Here is a 9,032-nt window from a genome sequence, read left to right as displayed (position 1 = left end):
CCAAAGGACTTTGAAGGATTTAACTTCAACTGGATCCCACGTATCCATCCAGCCACGGCTTTCAGACATCTGGTCAGTGTGTCTGTGGCCGAGTCAGGGTGGCCATCCATCAAGAGATAAAGCTGGGTGTCATCAGCATACTGATGACAGCCCAAACCAAAATTCTGGACGAGCTGGGCGAGGGGGCACATATGGATGTTAAAAAGCATTGGGGAGAGAATTGTGCCCTGCGGAACTCCACACACCAAGGAGTAGTGCGATGACAACCCCTCTCCAGCTCCACCCTCTGTCCCCGACCAGAGGGGAACGAGCACAGCCATTGAAGGACTGTGCCCCGAATCCCTACATCGGTGAGGTGGTGGTCTAAAAGTTTGTTGTCGACCATCTCGAAGGCTGCTGACAGATCGAAAAGAATCAACAGCCCCAACCCGCCTCGATCCAGCTGCCTATGGAGGTCATCTGTTAAGGCGACCAGTGCTGTCTCGGTCCTATGCCCAGAGCGAAAACCGGACTGGAATGGATCCAAAGCCAATGTTTCATCCAGAAATCCGCCAAGCTGGTCAGCTACCGCTCTCTCAATCACCTTACCCAGGAATGGAAGATTTGAAACTGGGCGGTAATTTGATAGATCTAAAGGATCTAATGGTTTTTTTTAAGAGCAGACACACCACTGCCTCCTTCAATTCCCCTGGGAATGTCCCGGTGCCAAGGGACAAATTGATGCTCTCACCCAGGGGAGCCTGCACCTCATCTGGACATGCTCTAATCAGCCAGGACAGGCACAGGTCGAGAGGGCAAGTGGTGGGCTTTCCAGCATGGAGGAGTTTGTCCACTTCTGCTGGGAGGATCTGGTCAAAGTGGTCTAATACTGGACCCGAGGACAGTCAAGGTGCCTCCAGTTCCATTATTGTATCCAAATTGGCAGGGAGGTCACAGCAGAGTGACAGGACCTTATCTGCAAAACAGCTTGCAAATGCCTCACAGTTGTAAGTCTGATTTGTATTTAAATTTGACTGCCCCTCTAGGGACGTTAGATACCTAATTATGCTAAAAAGTTGTGCCGGGCGAGAGCTAGCGGATGCAATGGAGGCTGAGAAGTAAGACTTCTTAGCCTTCACTGCCATCTCATAGGTTTTCATAAACGCCCTATAAGATGTTCTTGTGGCTCCATTGCAGGTACTGTGCCATACTCGCTATAGCCGACTGAGGTCCCGCTTCATTTTCCGGAGCTCCTTGGTAAACCAGGGGGCCTGGTCTCTGTGGGGTTGCAAAGGGCACCTAGGTGTGATCTCATTGATGGCCACCAAGAGCTGGGTATTCCTACCCTCAACAAGCTCAGTCAATGAGTCACCAGGGGGAGCAGCATCCCGCAAGGCCTGATGGAATCGATCAGGATCCATCAGCCTTTGCGGGCGAGCCCAAATATGCTCACCACCTAAGCAGGGTGGGGACGGGAAGTCAATCCTGGCTTTCAGGGCATAGTGATCAGACCATGGCAGCTCCATTGAGGGGACATGATCACATCTATGCCTGCACCAAAAATCAGATCCAGTGTGGGGCCTGTTTGATGTGTGGAGCCCAAAACAAACTGGGGGAGCCCTAGTGTTGCCATGGAAGACACCAGGTCCAGAGCCTGTAAGGAGGGGGCGGCATCAGCATGGACACTGAAGTCCCCCAATACCAATAGGTTGGGGAACTCCAAGGCCCAGCCTGCCACCACCTCCATTAGGTCTGACAGGGTACCTGCTGGTGCGCTAGGTGGCCAGTACACCAGCCAAACAGCCAAGCTCTTCTCAACACACCACACCAGGCCAACACATTCAATGCCAGAGATCGATGGTGATGGCAGAACCCTGAAAGAACAATCTTCTCAGATTAACAATGCCACCCTTCCCCCCCTGGCCCATGGTCCACGACTGGTGGAGGACGGAGAAACCCGAGGGCGCCATCTCTCGTAAGGCAACTGTTTCCCCTTTGCACACCCAGGTCTCCGTCACACAAGCCGGTCAAGTAAAGAAATCTCACAGGGTGGCGGTTTTATTGCCTATAGACCTGGCGTTGCACAACACCAGTGACCAAGGTGAGTAGTCCTCACCCTACCTTCATCCCTCGGGATGGGGCACAGATTGGAAGGGGTGCGAGCATATCCATATCTCAGACCCCTTCGCCTGTGGAATCCGCTCCCACCATCATACCTCCCTCACCCCTCCGCAGTAGTAATTCCAAGCCCCATGCCTGCCTCCTTTGAGATCATTGATGTTATTCTTTCCCAGTTTATTATTCCACTTATAATATCAACAGCTCAATACACACAAATAAGATGGGCTGACTAGTTATCTGCAGAACTATTACATTATTTGACAACCTTCTATTGCAGTTTAAACTAACTGACTAACCAATTAATTAAAATTGAACCACAAAACAACTCGCAAACTAAACAAGCTACCATGTAACATACATTCGAAGGTGGGGGATATCTGGCCCTCCTGGCACAGATATTGGGCAGTAAGTTGGGGAAGGCTGCCTTCAATCATGTTTTCCCAAATGTGGTTACAACAGTCTTTCTCCTGAGAGGCTGAGGGCAGCAAAGCCTTTTATTAGCCAGTTAAACTACAGGAACTGTTAACTCCTCCTTAAACTATATTTAAGTAGTTGGGAGGTAAAAACTGCAATCCTTAATATGCCCTGGAGGGTGGGAGTGTTGTGACTATATATGAACAAATGTTGGGATGTTTTGGAAAACTTTTAAAACTCATCAGCAGAAAATTAATTTCAGTTTATGAAAGGTGAAGGTGTGATGTACAAATACAATTAAAGGAAAATCAGTTATACATTAGACGTAAATTAATCTCCAGAAAAACAAAATGCAAGGTACAGTTTTTACCAGAATTTACAGGAAGGGGGGGGGGGACACACACACACCCTTTCCTATAAATGAGATATTGTGCCATAAACCATTTCTCAAAATGGTACCATTCACAACGACAGCCTACCCCCATCATTGTGCTGTCCTGTCTCCTTCTCTAAAGTGTGCCTGTATATAAGGGTAGACCGATTGTGAAAACCCTTCCATTCATAAGTCCTTGCGCTGACCTTTCGATGCATAAAGTGCTGGACCAATCATCAAACAACATTCAAATAACTGTCAGACTTACAGCCAATCAAGTCATCTTATGTTGACAGCTACTGAAATCCCATCCAATTGGAGTTACAGAGCAGTGCTCCCTGACAAGGGCTACACAGGTACTGCAGCTGTACTTCAGCTATCAAACTAGCTTCAGTTCAGTTCAAGTAAACGGAAACCCCACCTGGAATAAGGAAAGTGAAAACAAGTTATCAAAACCACTTTTGTTACGCTTTGGGTAAAAGCCTCAGCGCCTAGGGCTTGCCGATCGAAAGGTCGGCGGTTCGAATCCCCGCGGCAGGGTGCGCTCCCGTTGTTCGGTCCCAGTGCCTGCCAACCTAGCAGTTCGAAAACACTCCTGGGTGCAAGTAGATAAATAGGGACCGCTTACTAGCGGGAAGGTAAACGGCGTTCCGTGTGCTGCGCTGGCTCGCCAGATGCAGCTTGTCACACTGGCCACGTGACCCGGAAGTGTCTGCGGACAGCGCTGGCCCCCGGCCTCTTGAGTGAGATGGGTGCACAACCCTAGAGTCTGTCAAGACTGGCCCGTACGGGCAGGGGTACCTTTACCTTTACCTTTATCAAATCTGAAGGCTACATATTATCCACTTGTGGAATTTAGGTTCCTCTTTTTAATTATTAATTTATTATTTATACTCCACCCATCTGGCTGGGTTTCCCCAGCCACTCTGGGCGGCTTCCAACGAAACAGTAAAATACAATAACCTATTAAACATTATAAGCTTCCCTCTGTAGAGAAAACCTTTAAAAATTCATATAAAATCACCCCCTTGATGGATTTGCTCCGTTCCAATGGTGTTCTGATAAGAAGGATTATGGCTACCAGAAGAGGAGCTTGGGAGATGCGCACGGACAGCCATAGTCCCTGAAGCATGAGACCACGTACACAGCAGCCTCACTGCCTGGGTGATAATCTCTGGCAGCCTGGCAGCTGAGTGCCAGGCAGGTAGTAATCCCAAAGACAATAGCAAACCCAACCTCAATGGATTGGGGTCTTGGACAAGACAAAGGGGTGTGCTTAACTTGTCTGGGAAACAGAAACATATAAATACTTACCTTTGTTTCACCTAATGGGTGTGGGGTGGAGGTCAAAGGAGGGACGGGGCAAGCCTGATACTCAGGTTTCTGCCAGAAGACCCCTCTTAATTTGTGACATAGTTATGACAAATGTATGATGTTTTGCTAAGGGTGTTATGGGTAATATGGGAAACTTATAAAAAAAGATAGCCTTCCTTTCTTCAGGGCTTCTTTCTGCTTCTTCCGAGTGGTAGTTTGAAGTCTTGTTGCAACAGTAAAGATCAGGCCTACTGACTGCTGTTTTGCTCCTATAATCTTGGCTAGTGATACGGAAGGAACAGGGGGGGGGGTACCCATCCTTCCCCACCGCTCCCTGAAGGGGTCCGAGGCGATGGCCCCTGCAGTGCCCAGCCGGCCTCGAACCCTCGGCCCCCGCACCATTGCATAGGCACCACACTGTACCCCTGCCTTGTAAATAAAAGGCTCTCTTTCCTGTCTTCACGCGGGCGGAATAAGCCCCATCTTTCCTATGCCTTTCTCTCGCCCTATTCCTAACGTGAGTCTGGAAAGCATTGAAACCTTTAGAAATTGATATAAAATCAACCACAACTCCGATTTTCTCCATCCTGGTGACATTCAACTCAGTTGCCTCTGGACTCCATGTTGCTACCCCTACCTCCATAATCTTCAAGACGACAAGTCACGTACACAGGAACTTCTTAATCCTGTCAGATACCCTTCCTCCGGGCAATACCAGGTGGCAGACGATGCATATCACTGTCCCATTGTCCTGCCACCACCGGTACTCAAGAAATGTTTATTTATGTATATCCCTCACTCTGCACATTCCCCCCTCCCTTGTCTTAAATGTTAATCAGTGTAACCCCACCTCTCTGTAAACATATTCATGACGTGTGTAATATATTCACGATGCAATCCGTGAAACCCAACCTTCTCATTATGTATTCATGACGTTTCTTGCACTGTAATCTGGGACTTGGAGGGAACTTTTAAAAGTTTATGTCGCCCCATTCTCGGGGTTCAATCTCGCCTTGAACCTGTTGCGCAATAAACTTGGATCTTCTACAGTTTGCTCCTGCGTCCGGCTGAGCTCATTTTCTTCCGCAGGGACCCACGGACTTAGTCCGATGAGCTGGGTGGCAGAGCAGCCTCGCACCCAGATTTTTCCGTAACAGTTGGCACCGCAACGTGGGGCTTGCGGTTCTCCCGAGCTGCTGACTGGGGGCCCCGAAATCTTCAGCCGGCTCCGGGCCATTTTGCCTGGGAAGATCCTTTTGGACCCCCAGCCATCTTCCGGGCGGTAATCGAAAGCCCTAGGAGTTCAGCCGGGGAGCAAAAGAGGGATCCAGCCGGCTTATTCATCGATCCCGGGATCATCATAGAAGACGCGTGAGTATAAGGAAAAGGAAAAAATCCAGTGCACTGGTGGGAAGGGGGTGGAAGTCTCCTGGCAACTGAATTCTCTGCCCTCCTCTCTATCGCTTCTTCTCACCTTTCTCTTGGTCCGGTTATTGAGAGAGACCGTGGACCGCCGCTCGACCCGAAGGGGGGTTCTGAGCTCTATCCCTTTCTCTAAACTCTCCAGCCAGCCGCACCAATTGGGAGCCCGAAGGGTAAGACGGAGAGACCCGACTTGAAAGATAGCCGACTCTCCGCAACGGGCATCCCAGTTGAAAGCAAGGGGTTGGAGCTCTTTTTCCGATCTTCCCGAGCGTCCTTCCTAGGGGGCAGGAAGTGGTCTTGCTTTCTATCCCAATCCCAGCCGCACTGGGATAGCTAGAGCTCTTTAAAAACTCTCTCAGAAAGTTGCCAAGCGACTGATGACCCCTCTTTTGCTATAAATCCTCATGTTAAGTATACCAATCTCCTAGACCTACCAATCCACACCGACCCCTTCTCTTTCCCTCTTTCTGTCTAGACACGCGTGAAACATAAAGGGGTACCCCGTCAACCAAGCGTTGTGGGCCCTGCCAGTTTGATTAACTGGTGGTGTGTTTGAAGAGGCAAGGAGGCTCATAAAACCATGTGGGACCTTCCTACTAATTTCACTTAATGAAGCCAAAGGTAGTGGCCCAACTCCTTGCAATAACCAACTAAAGGATGAGAATATATATGTTTACATGTTGTCTGTTATGTGTGTTGTCTGTTAATACATATATGAGAATATGTATGTCTACATGTTGTCTGTTATGTGTGTTGTCTGTTCCTTCTGTCTCTGGCAGACTGCCTTTCTTAAGTGTGCATAGTTTAAACTGCAAGCTTGCTTCAAAAGTTAAATCTAAGGAAGCCATGCTGGATCTTAGCAGTCCTAAATAAGACAAGATGAGAATGAAGTGTGCAAATGTTTACCCCACCTCTTGCTTTGCCCCAACTTTTGAGATTGTGAGTCTACAGTCTTATTTTGGAAGGTGCTGATAACCAAATGTTTCTGCTGCAAAAGCCTAGTTGAGCCAACTGCTCTCTCAAGCTAAAATGCAGTGTATGTACTTCATTAAGCATATGCCTATGAAAGTATGGTGTTCCTTCTAAGAAAATTATGTGAGTCCAGTTTTAACTTTGATTTGGTTGGACAGAAGAGTTATTGTAAGGCTCCTGATATCAGTCTCTATAAGACGTCCTGGCCTCTTTTCTTAGAAAATGCCCCCCTTGTTTCATTCTGTCTCTTTCAGGTTTTTTCCCTTCTCCTTCTTATTCTGTGCCAGGTAAATTTACTCCCGAGTAAGCTTCCTTTAAAGGAAACTGCAAAGGTGGGGGGGCATAGATTAGGCTTACTATTCCTCTGCAAGTTCAGGAAAAATTGTTCACTCTTGTATTCCTTTAAATCAAATCTATGGCTGTTTAAACTATGCTTTATAAGAGATCCTCTCCCTATCCTAGGAAAAATGTTCACTTCAGTCTTTAAAGATAATTTATCTAGGAACTTTCACTCTTTAGTCTAAGGAAGTAAACTCTCACTCAAACTAGTTGGGTACTTTTATTTTCCTCTTCCTTAGTACATGATAGGCGCATGGTTTGTGATAGGCGCATGGCTTGTGATCTCTTCCCCAGTTGTGTCTGTGTACATAAGTATGTGTGTGTTTCTGGTAGTACAAATCTTGCTATGAACCCTGTATTTTAGGGTTGGACTAGATGACCCCAGGTCCCTTTCAACTTTCCCAATTTGTGGCTGATGAGTTGAAATTCAGCCCAGATTTGCTCTTTGTTTTTTTTAAAAGGTGTGAGGTGAAGCCATGATGTTTGAAGCAGAACTGGTGATATCAGGCATTTAAGTGATTACAGTGTTTATCGTTTTGTCTATTATTTACAAAAATCAGACTTAAAAGTCTACTCAAAGTTTAAGCACATACAAATGAATAATCAAGTAGAATTAGCCTTGACCAATCCTGTAAATAAAGGGCAGTAAAATTTGTCTGCAAATGGTAAGGCTGAAATGACTGAGAATGTTTAAAAAAAAAAAATCCTATGAATTCTAACTCTCTGGCCATTTTTACTCATAAATAAGAGAGCGGTTGATTGTTCCGCGAATGACCAGATAAAATGACCAATAATGATAGCCCTTTCCTGTACATAAAGGAAGCACTCCTTTTGCTTGGGCTGAAATTGCTAGCTTTGGTGAATACTTAAATTGCTGAGTTTCTCTTTTTTGTTTTAAAATCTAACCCTATTTTTAAAATCTACTCCTTACCTTTCCCTTCCTTATTCTAATTTAGCCAAAAGATGCAACATTTTTCAATGGTATAAAAGGTTTGCTGAGACATGAACTCTGCACATGCACAGAGGCTAGATCAGCTTACAAAAAAGAGAGAGTGAGAGAAAGGAGGGGGGAGAGGGAAGGTTTGGAGAATGTGAAACCTATCCAAATTTCGTTATGTAAAACTTTGAACCATTGAGGTAAATCACCCCTAATGTCTTTTGCTCCAGGGGCTACTTAAGACAAAAGAGTTAAGTACTGGACATGCCAAATTCTTTTCACAGGTAAATATCAAAGCACTCCCACTGTGAGTTCCTCTCTTGAGTAGTTTCTCCCCCCCCCCCATGGGATTTAAATTTTATAAGTTTGTGTGTGTGTATATGCCTATGCATTTTAGGAACAGCATTTCCTGGCAGACTTCTCACATGAAATAATTTTCTCTTTTAACAGGATATGTGAACCCCATTAACAAAGTATTTGTCCCTTCTTTTCTCCCACAGCACAAATGATAATGAGGGGATGCAAACAGTGATTTAAATACTCTATAAAAAGTATTTGCATTTGTATTTCTTGTCTTTCTTCCCTTAAAGCCAAACAGTCACTTTCTTTCTGTTCAGCAAAACAAGTCTGAATCCCTGCTATATTAGTTGATTTTCCTCTATCTCTGACACTTTTTTAGGTTACAAATAATCTGTTTTTCATTTATTAATCAGTTTTTCATTGGGTTGTTAGAATGCCAAAACAGATTACTTCAGGTTACTTCAGGTTGGTTTTTTTTAAAAAAAAAATTGTGTGTCTTAGCATTTAATTATTTTTGGTTCCTCATAGGTCATTGTGTGTGTGTGTGTGTGTGTGTGTGTGTGTGTGTGTGTGTGTGTTTTACTTTGGGGACATGTCCATCACATGTTGAAAGTCATTTTCATCAAGTTCTACTTATCAGATAGCACATGCTGAATTTGAAGCCTTTTTCCATTGTTTTCCCATTTTTTTAGTCCAGTAGAAATCTGTGGTTTTGATAAAATCTTTGTATTATTTAATAATAATTCTTTTCTGAATCTGATGTCTTTGTGTCAAGTTCGTTTTCATCTGAATGGTAATCTAATTTTTTGCTTTCTTTTTATTTTTTAAACTTTCTTGTATTTTTTTACAGTTCTCTTT

The 9,032-nt window shown here is 45.2% G+C and overlaps 1 pseudogene; it reads right to left on the bottom strand.

Annotated features, from left to right (window-relative positions):
* Positions 1–884: 884 nt before the first annotated feature.
* On the bottom strand, positions 885–2,106 carry LOC144328917 (uncharacterized; annotated as a pseudogene).
* Positions 2,107–9,032: the final 6,926 nt, after the last annotated feature.

The sequence above is a fragment of the Podarcis muralis genome, chromosome 9 (genome assembly GCF_964188315.1).
Source record: "Podarcis muralis chromosome 9, rPodMur119.hap1.1, whole genome shotgun sequence".
NCBI lineage: Eukaryota > Metazoa > Chordata > Lepidosauria > Squamata > Lacertidae > Podarcis > Podarcis muralis.
This window is presented reverse-complemented; position numbering and strand designations above follow the sequence as displayed.